Source organism: Ursus arctos, unplaced genomic scaffold (assembly GCF_023065955.2).
Source record: "Ursus arctos isolate Adak ecotype North America unplaced genomic scaffold, UrsArc2.0 scaffold_27, whole genome shotgun sequence".
NCBI lineage: Eukaryota > Metazoa > Chordata > Mammalia > Carnivora > Ursidae > Ursus > Ursus arctos.
In genome coordinates, this window is record NW_026622952.1 from 39,005,591 (window position 1) to 39,029,806 (window position 24,216).

General features: G+C 36.5%; 1 long non-coding RNA gene across 2 annotated transcripts in view; it reads left to right on the top strand.

Annotated features, from left to right (window-relative positions):
• Nucleotides 1-4,090, top strand: part of LOC130541906 (uncharacterized) — a 124,688-nt gene extending 120,598 nt beyond the window's left edge. For both annotated transcript variants that reach the window (XR_008955999.1, XR_008955998.1), the window contains one exon: nucleotides 1,314-4,090. This is a non-coding gene — a long non-coding RNA (uncharacterized LOC130541906). The remainder of the gene's footprint in view (nucleotides 1-1,313) is intronic.
• The last annotated feature ends 20,126 nt before the right edge of the window (nucleotides 4,091-24,216 follow it).

Below are 24,216 nucleotides of genomic sequence, written 5' to 3' on the forward strand. Positions count from 1 at the left end.
TGCCCTAGCTATCTCTTAAACATGACCGTATATATTAACTCTTGATTTTACTTTTTAAATAGCCTCCTACCTTACCATGCCAGGAGTTATATTCAATATTATATTAAAGATTCTAAGAATGGATTTAGAAAACTGTAACATACTACATTTTGGGTGACACGGTGGGAATTTAGTAGAGAAAATTTGTATTTGTTGCTGGGTGTGCTACTTTCTAGAGGTGTGATTAGATCTATTTCATCAACCCATCTTTTTATTTTATTATTCCAATATATTTTCAAGCTAATATATTTGGATAGAAGTGTAAAATAGTGAAGTTAATATAAATACTAATGAACCCTCAAAACCAAGAGCTGGCTCTTCAAAAATATCAACAAAACTGACAAACCTTTAGCTACGCTGATGAAAAGAAAAGAGGGTGGGGACTCAACTAAAATTATATGATTTGGGGGACTTTGGGGGAAGATGATATAGTAGGAGGACCCTAATCCCACCTTGTCCCTGGATACAGCTAGATAACAGCCGTATCAGGGTAAATAACCCAGAAAATGACCCAGAGACTGGCAGAATAGACTCTCCACAGCTAAACTTAGAGAAGAGGCCACAAAAAAAAGAGTAGGAAGGGTGGAGACTCAATTAAGATCTAAAGGGACCCACTGGACTGCAGGAGGGAAGTACACCACAGGTATCGACAAGGGAAAGAAACAGACCCTCACCCCAGGCATAGGAAACCCACACACATTTGGATCTGAAAACCAGAGGGGGAAGTTTCATGAGTTCTTATAATCATCGGGGCTTAAAACCTGGAATTTTACAAGGTAACGTATGGTTTTTGGTGCTATTGTAAATGGGATGGATTCCTTGATTTCTCTTTCTTCAGTTTCATTATTCGTGTATAGAAATGCAACTGATGGGGCGCCTGGGTAGCGCAGTCGTTAAAGCGTCTGCCTTCGGCTCAGGGCGTGATCCCGGCGTACCGGGATCGAGTCCCACATCGGGCTCCTCCGCTATGAGCCTGCTTCTTCCTCTCCCACTCCCCCTGCTGTGTTCCCTCTCTCACTGGCTGTCTCTCTGTCACATAAATAAAATCTTTAAAAAAAAAAAAAAAAAAGAAATGCAACTGATTTCTGAGCCTTGATTTTGTATCCCGCCACATTACTGAATTGCTCTATAACTTCTAATAGTTTGGGAGTGGATTCTTTTGGGTTTTCCATATAGAGTATCATGTCATCTGCGAAGAGAGACATTTTGACTTCTTCTTTGCCGATTTGGATACTTTTTTCTTTTTAAGATTTATTTATTTATTTATTTGACAGAGACCACCAGTGAGAGAGGGAACACAAGCAGGGGGAGTGGGAGAGGAAGAAGCAGACTCCCAGCGGTGGAGCCCGATGTGGGTCTCGATCTGGAACGCCAGGATCACGCCCTGAGCCGAAGGCAGACGCTTAACGACTCTGCCACCTGGGCACCCCTGATTTGAATACCTTTGATCCCTTTTTGTCGTCTGATTGCTGTTGCAAGGACTTCTAGTACTATGTTGAATAATAGTGGCGAGAGTGGGCATCCTTGTCGTGTTCCTGATCTTAAGGGAAAGGCTTCCAGCTTTTCCCCATTGAGAATGATATTTGCTGTAGGCTTTTCATAGATGGTTTTTATGAGATTGAGGAATGTACCCTCTATCCCTACACTCTGAAGGGTTTTAAAAATCAGGAAAGGATGCTGTATTTTGTCAAATGCTTTTTCTGCATCTACTGAGAGGATCATATGATTTTTGAATTTTTCTTTCTGGATAAAATCTAAGACCCCAATCGATTTGTGAATGTTGAACCACCCTTGCATCCCAGGGATGAAACCCACTTGGTCATGATGGATAATCCTTTTAATGTACTGTTGGATTCTATTAGCCAGGATCTTGTTGAGGATTTTGGCATCCATATTCATTAGGGAAATCGGTCTGTAATTCTCCTTTTTGATAGGGTCTTTGCCTGGTTTGGGGATCAAAGTAATATTGGCCTCAGAGAATGAGTTTGGTAGCTTTCCTTCTGTTTCTATTTTGTGAAATAGCTTTAGGAGAATAGGTATTATTTCTTCTTTGAATGTTTGGTAGAATTCCCCAGGAAAACCGTCCGGGCCTGGAGTTTTGTTATTTGGAAGGTTATCACTGACTCAATCTCTTCATAATTAATTGGCCTGTTTAAAAAACAACAATTGCTGGAGAGGATGTGGAGAAAGGGGATCCCTCCTACATTGTTGGTGGGAATGCAAGTTGGTACAGCCACTCTGGAAAACAGTGTGGAGGTCCCTTAAAAAGTTAAAAATTGAGCTACCCTATGACCCAGCCATTGCACTACTGGGTGTTTACCCCAAAGATACAGACGTAGTGAAGAGAAAGGCCATATGCACCCCAATGTTCATAGCAGCATTGTCCACAATAGCCAAATCGTGGAAGGAACCGAGATGCCCTTCAACAGATGACTGGATTAAGAAGTTGTGGTCCATATATACAATGGAATATTACTCAGCTATCAGAAAGAACGAGTTCTCAACATTTGCTGCAACATGGACTGAACTGGAGGAGATAATACTAAGTGAAATAAGTCAAGCAGAGAAAGACAATTATCCTATGATTTCTCTCATCTATGGAAGAACTAGGAAGATCCGTTGGGGAAGAAAGGGATAAAGAAAGGGGGGGTAATCAGAAGGGGGAATGAAGCATGAGAGACTGTGTACTCTGAGAAACAAACTGAGGGCTTCAGAGGGAAGGGGGGTGGGGGATTGGGATAGGCTGGTGATGGGTATTAAGGAGGGCACGTATTGCATGGTGCACTGGGTGTTATACGCAACTAATGAATCATTGAACTTTGCATCAGAAACCAAGGATGTACTGTATGGTGACTAACATGATATAATAAAAAAAACATTAAAAAAAAAAAACCCTGGAATTTTACAAATCAATGACCTTGTGGGTGACCTAGGAGGGCAAGAGGAAACAGAGTCGTTGCCCTTAAAGAGGCAGAACAAACAGCCTGTGGAGATACAACATAGAAGTAGCAGTTTGAAAATCACCTGGGGTACATGGGAAGATTTGTTAATCTCAGAACATGCACCGGAGGGACAGGAATCATTGGAAGACTTCTCCAGGAACAAAGGAGCTGATGGCACCACTCCCCTCCCCTGCTTCCCAGCCTGGATATGTAGCCACCTACAGGAACCACCATGGTGCCAGCACTTGCTCCTAGCTTACTAACAGTGCACCTCATTGTCATGTTCTCCTGCAGACATGCCCCCTCTAGCCTGGCCTCACATCCAGGTCCCCAACCACAGCAGACCTGCACAAACCTTGCTAACATCATGTGTCCCATCCCCACATGCTTTTGTAAATCTGCCTTCTACAGCCCAACCTGCTTAGTCCCCTGGGGCTATAGGTCTCCCCTTGCTGATGTGGACCATCTGCCCTGGCCCTGTGTTCTCCTGCAGTTTGGTGTTACTGCATCTCTGGCAAATGTCTGCTCTGACTCAACGTAAGCACAAAGTGGCCCTGGACTGGCCCACTAAAAACAGAGGGACAAAACCTACCCAAGTTACATGTCTGAAATGTCAGGTTCTGGTGAACAGCATTGCAGGACACTATGGTATCTTTCCTTTTAAGGCCACTACTTTCAAGAGCAGGAGACATAGCTGGCTTTTCTACTGCATACAAACACACACAGAGAAAATTAGAAAAAATGAGGAGACAGAATATTTGTCCCCAGTGAAAGAACACAAAATCACAGCAAAAGACCTAAATGAAATGGAGATAAGTAATATGACTAATAGAGAATTTAAAGTAATGGTCATAAAAATACTCACTGGACTTGAGAAAAGAGTGAAGGACTTCGGTGAGGCCCTTACCAAAGAGATTGAAAACATAAAGAACCACCAATCAGAGATAATGAAGTCAATAACTGAAATTAAAAATACACTGGATGGAATAAATGATAGACTACAGGATGAAGAACAGACCAGTGACTTAGAGGATAGAGTAATGGGAAGCAATAAAGCTGAACAGGAGAGAGGAAAAAAATAATTAAAAATGAAAAGAGACTTAGGGAATTTAAGGACACCATCAAGCATAGTAACATTTATATTATAGGGATCCCAGAAGAAGGAGAGAGAAAAGGGGGCAGAAATTTATTTGAAGAAATAATAGCTGAAAACTTCCTCAATCTAGGGAAGGAAACAAACAGATGCAAGGGGCACAGAGAACCCCCCAAAAACTCAAACCAAAGAGTTCTGCCCCAAGACACATTGTAATTAAAACGGCACGGGAAGGGGGGTGGGGGAATGGGATAGGCTGGTGATGGGTAGTAAGGAGGGCACATATTGCATGGTGCACTGGGTGTTATAAGCAACTAATGGATCATCGAGCCTTACATCGAAAACCGGGGATGTACTGTATGGTGACTAACATAATAAAAAATCATTGTAATTAAAACGGCAAAAAGGAGTGATAAAGAGAGAATTTTAAAAGCTTGCAAGTAAAATGAAAATAGTTATATAAAAGGGAAACTCTATAAGGCTATTTTTTTTTTTAGCAGAAACTTTGTAGGCCAGAAGACAGTGGCATGATATATTCAAAGTGCTGAAAGCAAACAAACAGAAAATTCAGCCAAGAATACTCTATCCAGAAAGGCTATCGTGAGAGAGAGAAAGAGAGAGAGAGAGAGAGAGACTTCCTAGACAAACAAAAGTTAAAGGAGTTTGTGGCCACTAAATCAGCCCTGCAAGAAAAGATTCTTTGAATAGAAAGGAAAGACTGTAAGTAGGAGTAAGAAAAGTAAGAGCACAAAAGCAGTAAAAATAAGTACGTCTATAAAAATTAGGGGTTCATAAAGTAAGAGGACATATAGTATGACACCATATACCTAAAATGTGGAGGAAAGAAAAGAATGTGTTCAAAATTAAGTGACCATCAACATAATATAGACTGCTATATGCAGAAGATGTTATATACATATCAAATGGTAACAAGTCAAAAAACAGTAATAGATATGCAAAAAACAAGGAGAAAGGATGGGGTGCCTCAAAAGAGTATGCAACTCTTGACCTTAGGGTCATGAGTTCAAGCCCCAAGTTGGGTGCAGAGAATACTTAAATTTTTAAGAAACTAAAAAAAAAATAAAGAGAAAAGAATCTGAGTATATCATTAAAGAAAGCCACAAACCATGAGAGAAGAGAGCAAGAGAAGAAAGAGAAAGCTACAAAAAGTAACAAAATGGCAAAAAACACATATCTATCAATAATTACATTGAATGTAAATAGACTTAAGTGCTCCAAACAAAAGACAAAGGGTGACTGAATGGACAAAAAAGCAAGACCCATCTATATTCTGTCTATAAGAGACTCATTTCAGACCTAAAGACACATGCAGATTGAAAGTCAAGCAATAGAAAAGTATTTATCATGCAAATGGAAGTGAAAAGAAAGCCAAGGTAGGCATACTTATATCAGACAAAATAGACTTTAAAACAAAGACTGTAACAACAGACAAAGAGGAACACTATATAATAATAATGGGAACAATCCAACAAGAAGATAAAACAATTATATTTATGCACCCAACATGGGAGCACCCAAATACTTAAAGTAGCTAATAACAAACATAAAGGACATAATTGATAGTAATACAATAGTAATAGGGGACTTTAACACCCCACTTACATTAATGGATATATAATCCAAACAGAAAATTAACAAGGAAACAGTGGCTCTGAATGACGGACCAGATGGATCTAACAGATATTTTCACAACATTCCATCCTAAAACAGCAGAATACACTTTCTTTTGAAGTGCACATAAAGTATTGTCCAGAACGGATCACATATTAGGACACAAAACATGTCTCAACAAATTTTAAAACATCAAAGTCATACCATGCATCTTTTTCAATCACAATACTGAAACTATAAATCAACCACAAGAAAAAACCTGGAAAGAGGACAAGTACATGGGGGTTAAATAACCTGCTATGAATGGGTCAGTCAAAAAATCAAAAAAGAAATTAAAAAAATACATGGAGACAAATGAAAATAAAAACACAACAATCTAAAATCTTTGGGATGCAGCAAAAGCTGTTCTAGGATGGAAGTTTTAACAATACAAGCCTACCTCAAGAAACAAGAAAAATCTCCAATATCCTGACCTGTACACTTAAAGGAACTAGAAAAAAAATAAAACCCAAAACCAGCAGAAGGAAGGAAATAATAAATATAAAAGCAGAAATAAATGAAATATAAATGAACAAAAAAATCAAAAACATCAACAAAACCCCCAAAAGAACAGATCAATGAAACCAAGAGCTAGTTCTTGGAAAAAATTGACAAAATTAATAAACCTCTAACTAGACTGATTAAAACATTAAAAAGAAGACCCAAATAAGAAAAATCAGAAATGAAAGAGGAGAAATAACAACGAACACCAAAGAAATACAAAGGCTTATAAGAGAATATTATGAAAAATCATATGCCAACAAACTGGACAATGTAGAAAAAATGGTTAAATTCCTAGAAACATATAACCTTCCAAAAATGAATCAGGAAAAAAAAGAACATTTGAGCAGACCAGTTACCAACAGTGAAATTCAATCAGTAATCAAAAATTCCCCACAAAGAAAAGTTCAGGACCAGACAGCTTCACAGGTGAATTCCACCAAACATTTAAAGAAGACTTAATACCTACTCAAATTATCCCATAAAATAGAAGACGTAAGAAAGCTTCCAAATTCATTCTATGTGGTTAGCATTACCCTGAATCCAAAACCAGATAAAGACACTACATAAAAGGAGAACTACAGGCCAATATCTCTGATAAATATAGGTGCAAAAATCCTCAACAAAATATTAGTAAACCAAATCCAATTATACATTTAAAAAATCATTCACCAAAATCAAATAGGATTTATTCCTGCGATGTAAGGGTGGTTCAATATTTGCTAATCAATAAGCATTATACATCACATTAACAAACGAAAGGGTAAAAACTCCAAGGCCATTTCACAGACATAGAGAAAGCATTTGATAAAGTACAATATCCATTCATGATAAAAACATTCAACAAAGTAGGTTTAGAGGGGACATACCTCAATATAATTAAGACCATATATGAAAAAAAAAACAAAACACACAGCTAACATCAAACTCAATGGTGAAAAACTGAGAGCTTTTCCCTTAAGATCAGGAACGAGACAAGGATGTCCACTGTCACCACTTTTACTCAACAAAGTACTAGCAGTCCTAGCCAAAGCAATCAGACAAGTGAAAGAAATCAAAGAAATCCAAATTGTTAAGGAGGATGCAAAACTTTCACAATTTACAGACGACATGATACTATATATAGAAAACCTGAGAGACTCCACCAAAAAACTGTTCGACCTGATACATAATTTCAGTAAGTCACAGGATACAAAATCAATATAAAAAAATCTGTTGTATTTCTAAACATTAATGAAGTAGCAGAAAGAGAAATTAAGAAAAAAAATCCCATTTACAATTGTACCAAATATAATACCTAAGGATAAACATAACCAAAGAAATTAAAGACCTGTATTCTGAAAACTATAAAATTCTAATGAAGAAAGTTGTAGATGGCAGACACAAACAAATGGAAAGGTATTCCATGCTAATGGACTGGAAGAATAAATATTGTTAAAATGTCCATACTACCCAAAGCAATCTACAGATTTAATGCAATCCCTATCAAAATACCAATAGACTTTTTCACAGAACTAAAACAAATAATCCTAAAATTTGTGTGGAACCACAAGACTCAGAATAGCTAAAGTCATTTTGGAAAAGAAGAATAAAATGAGAGGTATCAAAATCTGATTTCAAGATGTACTACAAATTTGTAGTAATAAAAATAGTATGGTACTGACAGAAAGAAACAAAAAAAAAAAACCCAAAAAACAAAGATCAATAGAGCAGAATAGAGAGCCCAGTAATAAACCCATGATTATATGGTCAATCTGTGACAAAGGAGGCAAGAATATGCAATGGGAGAAAGACAGTCTCTTCAACAAATGGTGTTGGGAAAACTAGTCAGCTACATGCAAAGAATAAAACTGGACTACATTCTTATACCATACACAAAAATAAAGTAAAAATGGATTAAGGAACTACATGTGAGATCTGAAACCATAAACATTTTCAGAAGACAGCACAGGCAGTAATTTTTCTGACATCAGCCACAGCAACATTTTTCTAGATAGGTCTCCTGAGACCAGGGGGAAAAAAGCGAAAATAAACTATTAGGACTATATGAGAATAAAAATCTTCTGCATAGTGAAGGAAATAATCCACAAAACTAACAGGCAATGGGAGAAGATATTTGCAAGTGACATATCCAATAAAGATTTAGTATCCAAAACGTATGAAGAACTGATACAACTCAACACCAAAAAACCAGATAATCTAATTAAAAATGGTAAAAACGGGCAGATACATAAAGAGACATTTCTCCGAAGAAAACATACAGGTGGCCAACAGACACATGAAAGGATACTCAATACCACTCACCATCAGGGAAATGCAAATAAAACCACAATGAGATATCACCTCATACCTATCAGAATGACTAACCAAAAACATAAGAAACAGGAAGTGTTGGTGATGATGAGTAGAAAAAGGAATTCTGGTGCACTGTTGGTGGGAACGCAAAGTGGTACAGCCACTGTGGCAAACATTATGGAGTTTCCGCAAATAATTAAAAATAGAACTACCATATGATCCAGTAATTCCACTATTGGGTATTTACCCAATGAATATGAAAACACTAATTTTAAAAGATATATGCACCCCGATGTTTATTACAGCATTATTTACAATAGCCAAATTATGGAAGCAGCCCAAGTGTCCATTGATAGATGAATGGATAAAGAGGTGGTATAAAAAATAAATTCAAAATGGATGAAAGACCTAAATTTGAGACAGGAAACCATCAAAATACTAGAGGAGAACACAGACAAAAACCTCTTTGACCTCGCCCATAGCAACTGCTTAGTAGACACATCACCAGAGACAAGGGAAACAAAAGTAAAAATGAACTATTGGGACTTCATCAAGATAAAAAGCTCTGCACAGCAAAGGAAACAATCAACAAAACTAAAAGGCAGCCTATGGAATGGGACAAGATATTTGCACCAGTGTAGATGTTCCTCAAAAAGTTAAAAATAGAACTATCCTATGACCCAGCAATTACTAGGTATTTACCCAAAGGATACAAAAATACAGATTTTTGATACTGATGTTTATAGCAGCATTATCAACAATAGCCAAATTATGGAAAGAGCCCTAGTGCCAATCAACTGATGAATATATCTATGGTAGAATATTAGTCATTAAAAAGAATGAAATATTGCCATTTTCATGATGTGGGTGGAGCTAGTGTATTATATTAAGTGAAATAAGTCCATCAGAGAAAGACAAATACCACGATTTCACTCGCATGTAGAATTTAGAATTTCCTAAATTCTATGGGGAACATATGGTAAAGGAAAAAAGAGACAGAAGCAAACCATAAGAGACTCTTAACTATAGAGAATAAACTGAGGATTGACGGATAGAAGTGGGTGGGGGATGGGCTAAATGGGTGATGGATATTAAGGATGACACTTGTACTGACGAGCACTGGGTGTTGCATGTTGTATGTAAGTGATTCATCACTTAATGTATGTAAGTGATGAATCACTGGGTGTTGAATGTTGTATGTAAGTGATGAATCAGTGTTTCTCCTGAAAGCAATATTACAGTATAACTAGAATTTAAATAAAAATTCGGTTAAAAAAAGAAAAGGTGATATCCATCTATCTATGTGTGTGTTTCACACACTCAGTGAAATATCAGCCGTAAAGAGTGAAACCTTGCCATTTGCAACAACATGGATGAAAATAGCACAATGCTAAGTAAAATAAGTCAGCCAGAGAAATACAAATACCGTATGCTTTCACTCATATATGGAATTTAAGAAATAAAACAAAGAAACAAAAAGAGACAAACCAAAAAACAGACTCTTAACTATAGAGAACAAGCTGATGGTTACCAGAGGGGAGGTGGGTGATGGTGGGATCAGTGATGTATTTGAAGGGGATTAAGAGTACACTCACCACAGTGAGCACTGAGTGATGTATAGAATTGTTGAATCACTGTATTTTACACCTAAAGGTAATATAACACTATGTTAACTTTCATGGAATTACAATAGAATAAAATAAATGAGAAAAGAAGAGCATTACCAACAATTTTACAGAAATAAAAAGGATCATAAGAGAGTACTGTGAAAAACTGTTTATCTACAGATTGGGCAACCTAAATGAAATGGACAAACCTACAAAGACTGAATCATGAAGAAACAGAAAATCTGAACAGACCTATCAGCACTACTGATATTGAATATGTAACAACAACAACAAAAAAAAACCCTCTTAACAAAGAGAAGTCTAGGACCAGATGATTCTACTGGTGAATTATATCAAACATTTAAAGAGAATTAACATCAATGCTTTTCAAAGTCTTCCAAAAAAATTAAAAAGCAGTGAATACTTCCCAACTCACTCTTTTAGACCAGCATCATTGTGATACCAAAGTCAAAGACATTACAAGAAAACCATAGACCAATATCCCTGATGAATATCAATGCAAAAATCCTCAAAAAGAAATACTTACAGAATTTCATAGCACATTAAAGGGATTATACAATATGAATGAGTGGGACTTATTCCTGGAATGTGAAAATGATTCAACATATGAAAATCACTGTATTACATCAGATTAACAGAATCAATGGGGGGAAAAATCTTAATTGATGTGGACAAAGTATCTGACAAAATTCAATACCCTTTCAAGATTAAAAAAAAAAAATAGTTAATAAAATAGGAATAGAAGGAAGCCACCTCAACATAATAAAAGCATCTGTGTAAAACCCAAAGCTACCATTATACTCAATGGTGAAAGACTCCATGCTTTCACTCTAAGATCAGGAAGAAGACGATGATGTCCACTTTTGCCACTGCTATGTAACATAGTACTGCAAGTCCTAGCCAGAGTGTGTAAGCAAGGAAATGAAGTAAAAGCCATCCTAATTGAAAGGAAGAAGTAAAATTAAATGTCTTTGCAGAAAATGATCTGATATGTAGAAAACCCTAGATTTCAACAACAAAAACTATTAGAAGTAATAAATTCAAGCAAAATTGCAAGATACAAAATCAATGCACAAATATTGGTTGTGTTCCTCTACACTAACAATGAACAATCCCAAAAACCAATTTTTACAATAGCATCAAAAAGAATAAAATATTCAGGAATAAACTCAACCAAGAAGGTGAAATATACGTACAATGAGACTATAAAGTATTGCTCAAAGAAACACACTGATAAATGGAAAGCCACCCTATATTCATGGATCGAAATATTAAATACTGTTACAATGTTGACACTACCCCCAAATGATCTACAGATTCAGTGCAATACCTATCAAAATACCAGTAAGTTTTTTTAAAAATAAAAATTCAACCTCAAAGTCCTATATAAACCTTAAAGACACCAAACAACCAAAACAATCTTGAAAAAACAAAACTGGAGGTCTCACTTTCTGATTTCAAAGCTCCCTGCAAAGCTGCAGTAAAACAGTGTGGTATTAGCACAATGACGGACACATGACCAATGGAATAGAGGACACAGAAATAAACCCTCGGATACATAAATGATTTTCAACATGGGTACAAACATATTTTAACAGGGAAAAGATGGTCTTTTCAATAAATTGTATTGGGGAAACTGGATATTTACATTAAGAATGAAGTTGGACCCCTACTTTATACCATCTACAAAAGCTAACTCAAAGATCTAAACATAAGAGCTACAGGTATAAAATTCTTAGATGAAAACAGAGAGAAAGCTTCACGGCACTGGATTTGGCAGTAATTTCTTAGATACGACACTGAAAGCACAGGCAGCACAAGAAAATGGATAAATTAGATTATACCAAAATCGCAAACTTCTGCGCATGAAAGGACATAATCAACAGAGTGAAAATGCAAGCCACAGAATGGGAGGAACTATTTGCAAACATTGTATGTGATAAAGAGTTACTATCTAGAATATATGAGGAACTGCAATTCAACAACAAAAAAACCTAATTAAAAAAATGGACAAAGGTCTTGAATAGACATCTGGAAATGCCCTGTAAGCACAAGAAAAGATGTTTGACATTACTAATCATTAGGGAAATGTCAAAACCATAATGAGACAGCACCTCACACCCATTTGGATGGCTACTAACAACAACCACAATGACAACAGATATAACAGGTATAGGTAAAGGTGTGGAGAAATTGGAACCTTTGTGTATTGTTAATAGAATTGTAAAGTGTAGCTTCCAAAGAAAACCAGATGATAGTTTCTCAAAATATCAAAAATAGAATTACAGTATGATCTAGCAATTCCCCTTTGAATATATACCCAAAAGAATTAAAAGCAGAGACTGGAAGGGATACTTGTACACCCATGTTCCTATCAACATTATTCACAATAACCAAAAGGGGGAAGTAAGCCAAGTATCACTGACCGACGAATAAACAAAATGTGGTCCATATACAATGGAACAGTATTCAGCCTTAAAGAGGAAGCAAAGTCTGGCACGTGCTACAATATAGATGAAACTTGAGGACATTATGCTAAATGAAAGAAAATAATTACAAAAGCAAAATTTTTTTTATGGTTCCACTTACATGATGTAATGAGAACAGTTAAATTCATAGAAACAGGAAGTGGAATGGTGGTGTCTGGAGCTGAGGGGAGGAGGGAATGCGTTCTTGTTTAATGAGCACAGCCTCTGTATGGGATGATGAAAACATTCTGCATCTGCACGGTGGTGGTTGCACAACAAGGTGAATGCCCTTAATGTAGCCGTACACTTAAAAAGGTTAAGATAGTTTTAAAGCATTTATGTTATGTGTGTTTTATAATTTTTTTAATTAATGAACTTTAATAAATTTAGCAAATATAAATTGATGAGACTGCATAGTATTTTAGTAAGAACAAAGCCTTTTAAGCTAAAAAGACTTTTTTAAAAAGAATTTATTTATTTATTTGACAGAGAGACAGCAAGACAGAGAACACAAGCAGGGGGAGTGGGAAGGGAGAAGCAGGCTTCCCGCCAAGCAGGGAGCCCGATGCCGGGCTCGATCCCAGGACCCTGGGATCATGACCTAAGCTGAAGGCAGACGCTTAACAACTGAGCCACCCAGGCACCCCTAGAAAGACATGTAATACTTGAAATATTTCTACTCCTTTCTAGTGTTGTTACTTCAGGGACATCACCTGAAATAATTTTGACACTAAGGTCCCTCATATTATACTATGACTACTTTGTAAGAATATGATAAGGGGTAATTGAAATTATGTATTTAGAGTCACTGGTACAGCACTGGCCCTTGATATATGTGCAGTAATGATTATGTCTTTGCATTTGCCCCAGGTAATAGCATGATGTAACTGAGTACAAACAGGTCTCTATGATTTAAATGCAAATATCAATATAACGTATATGAGCTAATACATTTCTTGCAGCATACAGGGCTTTTATGTAATATTTTATTTTCATAACCTTTAGAGGTAGGCATTAATGGTCTTATTTTACCCATCTGTGGTCTAAAAATGAAATAATTCTGTGATTAGCTTAAGATAGCACATTGCTATGATTCAACACAATGTTTCCCTACTATTTCGATGTTACTTAAATTATACAAGGGAAAAAAAATATCCAAGCCCTATAAGAAAACATACTTTGGGAAGAAAATTTCTCATAGAAAGTAAAAACCTATTTTTTGTCTGAATGATTAGCTAACCTGAACTGAGAGATTCTATCTTACCTTCCTTTTAGTCTTACTCTAAACCAGTAGTTCAACATCTTGGGTATATTAGGCACTCAATAAACATTTGCTGAACTGAAATGGTAAAAACTATTGATCTGAAATACTGCTCTGTGGCTTGGTTCTTTATGCATCCTATTTATTCATATCATTTATGTAGTGATTTATTTTTTAAAATTTTGCATTGTGATTATGTTTCATAGAAATACACTCAAATGCTAAAATTTAACACTGATAAATTATGCCTTGGGAAAGAGAAATTAAGACAAAAATCCCACTTACACGTGCACCAAAAATAATAAAATACCTAGGAATAAATGTAAACAAAGTGAAAGACCTGACTGAAAATCATAGAAGTTTGATGAAAAAAGTCACAGACAACAAAAAATGGAAAGATACTCCATTCTCATGGATTGGAAGAATAAATATTGTTAAAATGTCCATACTACCCAAAGCAATCTACATATTTAATGCAATCCCCATCAAAATACCAACAGTATTTCTCACTACAACAAATAATCCTAAAATTTGTATGGAACCACAAAAGATCCAGAATAACTAAAGAGATCTTGAAAAAGAACAACCTAGAGGCATCACAATCCCAGATTTCAAGATCTACTACAAAGTTGTAGTAACCAAAACAGTATGGTACTGATACAAAAAAAGACATATAGATCAATAGAACAGAATAGAGGGCCCAGAAATAAACCCTTGAGGAGCTGAGTTTTCAAAAGGGATGTTCTCCAGTTCTCCCAGGACGTTCAAATACCCCCTAGACCTCGCTCGTCTAATTAGAGATTTTTCTTTAGGCTCTCAGGACATTGTAATTCTTAGAGAAATTGGTACTATGTTCAGGGTCTGGAAGGTAATGTTTTGCCTCATTGTACTTAATTTGGCCAGATGCCCTTGTATTTGGAAGATATTCTTATAACATCTCCAAGATTATTTTTTAATAGATTTTCTTGTCTGTTTCTTTAAATTACTTTTGCTTACATAAGGGATATCAGAGAAGATATAAATATTTTATTCTTCCAGGAGACTCTGTGTGTGTGTGTGTGTGTGTGTGTGTGTGTGTATTTAGGCCATATATTTAGTCCATTAAGATTTGTACAGATTTCTAGAAGAAAAATAATCACATGATCACATGATTTAGGATTACTTATAATCATAAATAGATTTTTAAATTGGAGAGGAAAACGGATAGCTAGTAAAGCATGAAACCCTGATAGGAAACATACATACTGTGTGCTGGTTAATTGGTTATAGTCACTTCATGTATTATTATGACAGCTTCTGCCTGTGAACTTAGAAGATGCTGAGCTTCTCAATAATCAAAGAGAACAAGTGTTCATTCAAAATGCTGACCCAAGCAGTGCCTGCTTTTCTGTTTTTCTATCTGAAGCCATCATTTAGAATTTGTCCTCTTTCAACAGTAGGAAAGTCCATAGACCTCTAAAGCATGAGTAAAGTTCAAATAGGGTCAAATTCCCGAGGGCAAAGCATTATTTTTCCTCCCAGCCCTGTTACATTTGGCCATACATGCTTATTTCAACCCATGCAGCAGAGAATAAGGGCTGTGATTTTCATTATGATCACTAATTCCTTAAAAGTGCATCTAGGGCCGTTAAGCCTTCCAGAGTCATGAATTCAGCAGAATAACAGAAGGTAGCATGTCAAAAGACCATACGCAGGCCCCAGGCTATATTTGCAGTACTAGTTCTGCATAATGTTTCCAGTTGGTATGCAATCATGCATGAACTCAAGCTTAGAAAAAACAAAAAGCTAGAATTTTTTGGCTATAATCAAAACTGTACCTGCAGTTTTAATGTACTTATGCCTTTGAAACGGCATTTTAAGGATCAAAAATACATACAATGCCCTGTGATTTCAATACTTATACATAAACCTATTGTAGGACTCATTGTTGCTGTGTATTCATACTTACCATAGATTATGTAAATACTATACATTATCCAAATATATAAGTTCAGATGTGATTCCTAATTCCTAATATCATATACGCTCAACTGTTTTGATTTTTAAAAAGGAACCATGACAATCATTACAAAAGAAAATATATTTCTCAATAAACAGATTCCTTCACATTGACACTTTCCTACAGCTTCAGAAAACAGCAGCAGTAGAAGGTTATGTGGTTAATCTGAGGGTCTGTGTGAGAATAGACACCACGATGCTTTGAAGGTTGTTCTGATAATCTTTATGAAATAGGAATCGACATCACCTGCTGAGGCTACAGAATGCTGACAAAAGGTAAGAGACTAGAGGAAGACAAGCTTTGATGTGATATCTGAAGGTGACCAGAGAAGTTTACAATCAAGTAAACATTGTGCTGTGAACGTCACGAATGCCCCTCTGACGAAAGCAGTGCGTTTGTAGCAGCAGTGTCAGTCCTAGCACACATGCTTTGCCCCTCCTGTGTTTAGTTAGCATCCTGGAATTAAACAAGGCAGTAGAAAAGTGCTAACACTTCTCGAACAGCTGCCACACATAGCATGTAGCATGGGCACACAAACTCACGACAGTTAATTTCTGCAGCATCTCCCGCATCTATATCATACTCACCACTCTATGCGGGGATCAACTGAGGATAACGGTACCAAGATGCTTTGCTAATTAGTAGGGTATCATCCCGGTCTAAATGACGCCACAAATTCTCCATTTTTAATTATGCTGTTTCCACAAATGGGAATTTTCAGGAACAGTACAGTGAAAGACCAAGAGCATGATGGGTTCTAGTGTGTGTTTGGATGTAATAGTATATAGGACTAATATGTATACTACATATATACTATAATTCACTAATAACTAATACTGTATATTATATATAATATACATAATGTAGTTCTGACAGTGGAGAAACAAGTCAATCCAATAGCAGCTGTACAGCCTGGTATAAATTGAAGGGAATCAAGAGGTTGGAGGAAAAAGTGAATCCATGGAAAACTAATGATTACACAGAAGTTGAAGAGTGTAAAAGTTAAGAGGCAAAACCATGGTAAGTGATAAAATGGTCCAAAGTGTGACTTTGGGTTTGGGTTACTCAAAGAAGAAATGTGAAGTTCTTTAAAATAAGTAGGGGTGGTGAAGTATTTATCCCATGTGGCTCATTAGGGAAATAGTCTGAAAAAGAAAGTGGGTCTTTTACATGATATAGTTCAGTGCTTCCTGATGTAAACATGCTCAGTGTCTCGTAATCTATTATGTTCATTAAAATAGAACAGTACATGTATCTTGGTATCTGACCATTACCTTCTGGAATAAATAAGTTATATTTTCACCACTAGTTTGTGATGTGTTGATTTTGTTTCCGAATTTGTAAAATGAGTCTTATTATTGGTTAAATATTTTGAAAAATGTAATGAGGTAAAGTTAACATAGCACAACAGCAGTTCCAGAACAAAAGCTGTATTTTACTGAAAGGTAAATTTGGTTTTCGGAATCAAGAATTATGCAAATGAGTTAACTTTTATATGAATAATTATTTTTTCAATTTCAGTAAATTTATATAACTTATGTGTCTTCATTGAGATATTATCAATCACACTGAAGAGATTATAGAAATGCTTTAAAAGATTCTATTCACAATAAAAGATCTTGGGGCATTGTATTTGCCTTAGAATTTAATATCATATTTGAAACTTAGGGGGTTTTTTTAGTGCTCAAGCTGTCAATTTTTAAAAATTATGACACTAGGAAGTATTTTTATATTAAAATGTATCTCCCTTTAGGTAGTCACATTAACACTGAAGGATGAAGGTTACTTAAATCTTCTTATGTATCATGCAAGCTAGTTATAAGTAGGTATAATTATTACAGAAATTCTTCCTGACTGAAAGGGATCAAGTATATGTGTTTTCCATGTATGAAATATGAAATTTTATAGAACAAATTGCTATTAAATAGAGAAGTCTACTTAGGATCAAAATATTAATTTATCTGTTTTATTCTGTTACGTACTTTTTCTTCCATTTTTTATTTTGAGGTTACTTTAAAACAAAACAAAATAAACCAAGAAAATCAACCAAAATTAACATAGTAATGGTAAAGCCTCTCCTCGGTTCTTTCTTATTCTCCATCTTGCCTTCATAGTGTTTTCTTTTTTTCCTCCAGAGGTAGCCAAAACACTCTGGATGTTTATGCCCAAGGACTTGTGTCTGTGCCACTGTGGATCCTGCCAAGTTTAAGTTTTCCCTTGAGCAATATAAATCACTGTTGAAGGAAACAGACTTTTCTAATCCACAGTTCTTAAAAAATTACTTTTTCTTTCATGCATTGCTGTTACCTTTCAATGCACACCCAATTCAGCAAACTTAAATATTATCAAATATCCTTCCATAGTGATTGCAGTCTCCAGGGCTATCTACCGGTAACGCATAGCTTGGTTTTTAGATAATAAATAAAACTCTTCAACAGGTGAATTTGATAATCAGTGTGCATCCAGAAGCACTGAATGTTTCCCATTAAACGACTGTAATCTTTCAGTTTGGTTTGCACCACCATATGCTATTGGCCTTGCATTTTGTATGTTAACTTTGCAGAGCTCATGCTCACTACAAACACACTCGGGACCTCTAAATACTTGTTTCTTGTGCATACCACGAATTTGTAGTCACATTTTTGGAGACAGGAGACAATGCTGATGTTTACTTGTATTTCAGAAAAATCAATCAGGTCAGCCTTGAGAGGTCACAATGACCAATACAGCTGATACACTGAGAGTTCACTAAATATTTTCTGAGACTCTGGTATCATTGTTGCAAGTATTCAGACAATTTTCTGGATCACATGCCCGTGACAGAGGGTTCCCTTACATTCACAATTCTGGAAGAAGCCTCTTCATATTGCCATCCCAGAAATGCAGAAATCTGGCCAGGGAGTGAACATTTACTGTAAGATGATCTGTGCCACATTGCTCCTCTTTTATGCAGCACCATGACCCACTGAGGAATAAGAAAAATCCCTGAGCTATCTCTGTATGTTTTTAGCATTATGATTTCATACACATTTAAAGGAATTAATTTTAAAAAGACAACCCTAGTTCTAAGATTAAAAAATCTTCATAAAATAGTCAAATGGAGCCAATGTGCTAAATATTTTTTTTTCTGAGGGACCTTAAATTTCCAAGTCTTATACTTTAAATATGGGCTTAATTTGAGAATAGTCATTTTAAAGTTGGCCTAACTCATTTGTCCAAACTCCATTTAAAAATTCACAATTCCATATCAGTCACCTTTAGGACAATTTCTCATACTCTCTTCTCTCCAAATATATCCAGATTTTGACTTAATGCAAAGAAATTTCAACTTACAATTGCTATGACATCTTTAATTTCCAATGTTTTCCTTTTGGATATAATCTATATAAAGGAATGAATTTTTATCTCTGGCTTAAATCGCTATTTTGCTTCATCTGTGGGCAGTGTGTTTAAGCAAGTCAATATACGATACCTTGTGGGATTTTTTTTTTTCCAGGAGAACTGTATATCAAATAGCTTTGTGGTTTTTGATGGAACTTTTTGGCATTCAAGACCATTTCTAGTGCTGTGCAAAGCAGTCCTTAGTGCTTTCTGGGGAGCAACTACTTAAAATTCATACGGACATATTAGATGTAATATGTATATTTGGAAAATTCATTGAAATATTTCTCTAATTGGAGTAGTCTATGCTAACTCACAGGTGGACACTGTCAGCTATTTTCAATCTACCAATTATTTCTTTGGGGGACATGGTAAAGTCTCTACTTCAGTAAATGTTTTCACTTTCTTCATGCACTAGTTTTCCCTTCTTCTTCTAGCTCTGTCTCAGTGGGCAGAGAGAGCAAGAAATGCTAGCTGTCATAATGCAAGCATGGCAGAAGGGGACATAAAACTTCCCCCTGCAACTAAGCAAGCTCTGATACTCAATTCCAATATTTGCTGAATGGTTATAAATGCACCCATTATCTTTTTTTCTGGTGTCCTATAGAGTATGTGCCCTCAAACAGTCAGGAAATGAAGGCATTACTGACTTTCTGTTCATGGTGCTAGGAATACAGGATTGCACTCTGTGGACAACCACTTATGTCTTCCCCCCTCAGGTCCTAGGAATCTGCAGATTTACCCCTTTCTTGATGCAGCCAGTACTTCTAGAAAGTCCTGGACAGGATCTTAGATGAAACTCAGACCAGCACACTATCTCTCTGCCCCTCTCCTCTGCCACATCTTGAGTCAAGATGAAGTGGTGACCACTGGTGAGGACTTCAAAAGCAAATCAAAGAACAAGGGCTATGATCAGAAAGAATGATTACCCAATATTTGCAGCAACATGGATGGAACTGGAGGAGATAATGCTAAGTGAAATAAGTCAAGCAGAGAAAGACAACTATCATATAGTTTCACTCATCTGTGGAACACAAGGAATAGCAGGGAGATCGGTAGGAGAAGGAAGGGAAGAATAAAGGGGGGTTAAACAGGGGGAATGAAGCATGAGAGACTATGGACTCTGGGAAACAAACTGAGGGCTTCAGAGGGGAGGGGGGTGGGGGACTGGGATAGGCCCGTGATGGGTATTAAGGAGGGCACATATTGCATGGTGCACTGGGTGTTATACACAAACAATGAATCATGGAACACTACATCAAAAACTAAGGATGTACTGTATGGTGATTAACATAATAAAAAATTTTAAAAATAAATTTAAAAAATTAAAAATAACCCCCCCAAAAAACAAAAGCAAAAATAAACAAAAAGAACAACGGCTATGGGCTCTAGGGACAGATGTCAGCAAGTTACAGCCAAGGATTAAATGTGACCAGTGGACATCCTCCAGAGTAGGTACTGACTATGCACAAATATTCATGACCTCCCCAAATTCATATGTTGAAGTCTTAATCCACAATACGATGGTTTTTGGAGATGGGGACTTTGGGCAATAACTAGGTTTGGATGAGGGTCTAGGAGTGGTACCTCCATGATAGGATTGGTATAAGAGATTTTCATCTCTTATAAAGATATGAAAAGACCTCAGTTCCTTTCCCTCTCACTCTACCATGTGAAGATTCAGCAAGAAGGCACTGTCTGTAAACCAGGAAGGATGTCCTCCCCAGACATCAAATCTGCTGACACCTTGATCTCAGATTTCCCAGCTTCTAGTTTGTTGTATAAGCCACCCAGTCTCCAGTACCTTGTTAAAGCAGCTCAAAGAGAACATCCAGGGCTCTGGACTAATCCAAGGAGCCACCTACCTCCTGACATAGACGTCGAGTGGATCCATCCTATGCATCTTTGGCCCTCAAAAAATTCCTCAAAGCACAGTAGTGAGACAAGAGCATTCCAGCATCTCTTCTGGAAAAAAAAAAAATCCTAATATTCTCTCCAACATTTTTAAAAGAATAGTGGCAGGTGGTCTTCTAAAGTTCATGAAAATTATGACAAGGTCTGCTTCAGTGAACTCATATCCTGTTTTGCAATGTGGGCATGACTGACCGTTACTAGCTTGAGGCCTCAGCCGAAACTGAGAAAAGGGATACTCATGTTAACATACACTACAACTCAGGCATCCGCAGAAAACACAGTTGTTACTCTCTAGCATGGCCATGCTCTGCTTATGAGACCACCTTTCAGCAGGTGGCTAGATTTAGAATTGCCAGTTAGTAGAGTTTCTTTCAGTCTGAATTGTCTCCCTTCACTTTAAATATTGAACATTTTAAAAATACAACTCCCTATTACATTTTAAATGATTACTGTGGAATAACTGAGGTTTTTTTGTTGTTTTTGCTTTCTTAGGTAAAATATTTAATAGTTTGCTTTTTTTCCTCACTTCCCTTTTCTGCCCTAGGAGGGTATCTGTGTCCATGAGGCAAACTCTATGTCCGTGGCAGGAAGCTAGTGGGTCCTGGTATATACCCAGCATCTTTGCCGGGGGGGGGGGGGGTGTTTACTCTTGAGTTACTACATTGGTATCATTTAATCCTTTGCTGTGATGTACAGGCATCTGCCCCAGGAGCTCACGGCCATACGTTCTTTTTTTTCCACGTACATTTTAAGTTATTGCCAGTAGCATCTCTTCATCTTGACCCCAGGCCTTTGCTGGTTCAACCATGTGCTCATCAGGTCTGTATCCTTCAGGAGGACATCTGCGATTTTTTCAGACATTTAATATTTACCATCTTAACCATTTTTAAATGTGCGATTCAGTAGTGTTAAGTTTATTCACAGTGTTGTGAGGCAGATCGCCAGAACTTTTTCATCTTGTAAAACCAAACCAAACCAAATGAAAAACAAAACCAAAAACAAACCAAACAAAAATGCTCTATACTCCTTAGATAGCAACAGTTTCCCCTTTCCTCCCTGACCCTTAGCCTCTGGTAACTACCATTCTACCTTCTGTTTCTAGAACTGCACTACTTCAGATACCCTGGATCAGCGGATCGTCCAGTAACTGTGTCGTTGTGAACGGCCTGTTTCACTCAGCATAATGCCTTCAAGGTGCATCCATGTTGTGCATGTAACAGGCTTTCTTTTTTGAGGCTGAACAATATTCTGGTGTTATGTATACACTGCATTTTTAAAATCCATTTATCTGCTGATAGACATTTAGGTTGATTCCACCTCTTGTTTATTGTGACTAGTGCTGCAATGAATGTGGGCATGCAAATCTCTCTTCAAGATCCTGTTTTCACTTTTTGTTTTATTTCTTGGATGAATACCCAGAAGTGGCATTGCTGGATCATACTGTGTCTCTATTTTTTAATTTTCTTGAGGAACCTACGTTGTTTTCATATGCATTATTTTACATTCCCATTAACAGTACACAGAGATTCTAATTTGTCTGCAGCCGTGCTGACACTTGTAATTCCCGGGGGTTTTGTTTTTTCCTTTTTTTTTTTTTTTTAATAGTAGCCATTATATTGGGTGTGAGGTGATATCTCAGTGTGGTTTTGATTTGAATTCTCTGATGATTAATGATGTTGAGCATTTTTTATATGCTCATTGATCAAGTGTAAGAATTTTCTCATTGTACGACAGATACCACTGCATTGGCAAAATTCCACACTGTGTGTAATTTCCTCTAAAACCAAACCAAAACAAACTGAAATCTAACTCCAAGTTGTCAGAATTACTGGTTTACATCCCAGTTCTTCATAAATCTCTGGAATTGTGTCCAAGTTTTCTTCTTTTCCTTCAAGTTGACCACTCTCCTCACATTGGTAGCCTCTTTCTTCACTTTGTTAGAGGCTAAGGTTTCAACTGAGATATGAAATTATGTCACAGGCTTTCCCTTGGAGTTGAATTCCTTAATTCACAAATAGAAATACGAGTGGGCACCCAAGAGGTGAGAGGAAAGAATTCTATTTCTAGAGCACTAGAATGTGGAATCTGCTAATATATGAATTGGGACAACAAACATCCTGTCAATCTCAGTTGTTGTAATATTAAAAAAAGGAATAATCAAAGTCCTACAATAACAAATAAGAATAACAAATAGCAAATATATCACAAGTTTCTTTAAATCGCTGGTAAAATATGTGGAGTGCCTTCAAAATCATGTAAAAATCCCACGGTGTTTTATAATTTACAAAGAACCTTCACATGCAGGTTGCTCGTATGATTTTTACAATAATGTTTTCAGGTAGGCAGAATGAGAAATTATATTTACAAAGTACCTATGCATATATCAATAGTGGTAACTGATATCCCCATTTTACATTTAAAATTATGACTTTTCCTAGATCTCAGAGTTTGTAAGTGAGCCCATATCATCGTATAAGTGTTTTGCTTTCTCGTCTGATGTGCCTCACTATTTCCTCGGTCTTTCTATACATTTTTTTAGTTCTTATCATTTGTTATTCAAGTAGAAAGGTATTGCTGGGGTCACAGGGAATATAAAACTTAGTTTCATCTCACTGAAATATATATTTTTTTAAATCTGCTTTAAAATAATCAGCATTATCTGAATTATTTTTGTCTTTTTTCATTTTCCTGTTACCAACTTTTTATTAAGCAATAGGTCAGTGGTAGGCAGAATAATGGCCCCAAGGATGCCCACATCTTAATCCCTGGGATGTATGAATACGATACCCTACATGGCAGAAGGAACTTTCAGAGATAATTAAAGTTAAGGACCTTGAGATAGGAAGATTATCTTGGATTATTTGGGTGAGCCCAATATAACCACATGGGCTCTTAAATGTATAAGGAGGCAGAAGACAGAGTCAGAGGGAAATGTGGCCATTTGAGAATGGCCAGAAAGATACAACATTGGTGGCTTTTAAGATGGAAAAAGAGGGCCAGGAGCCAAGGAATGTTGGTGGTCTC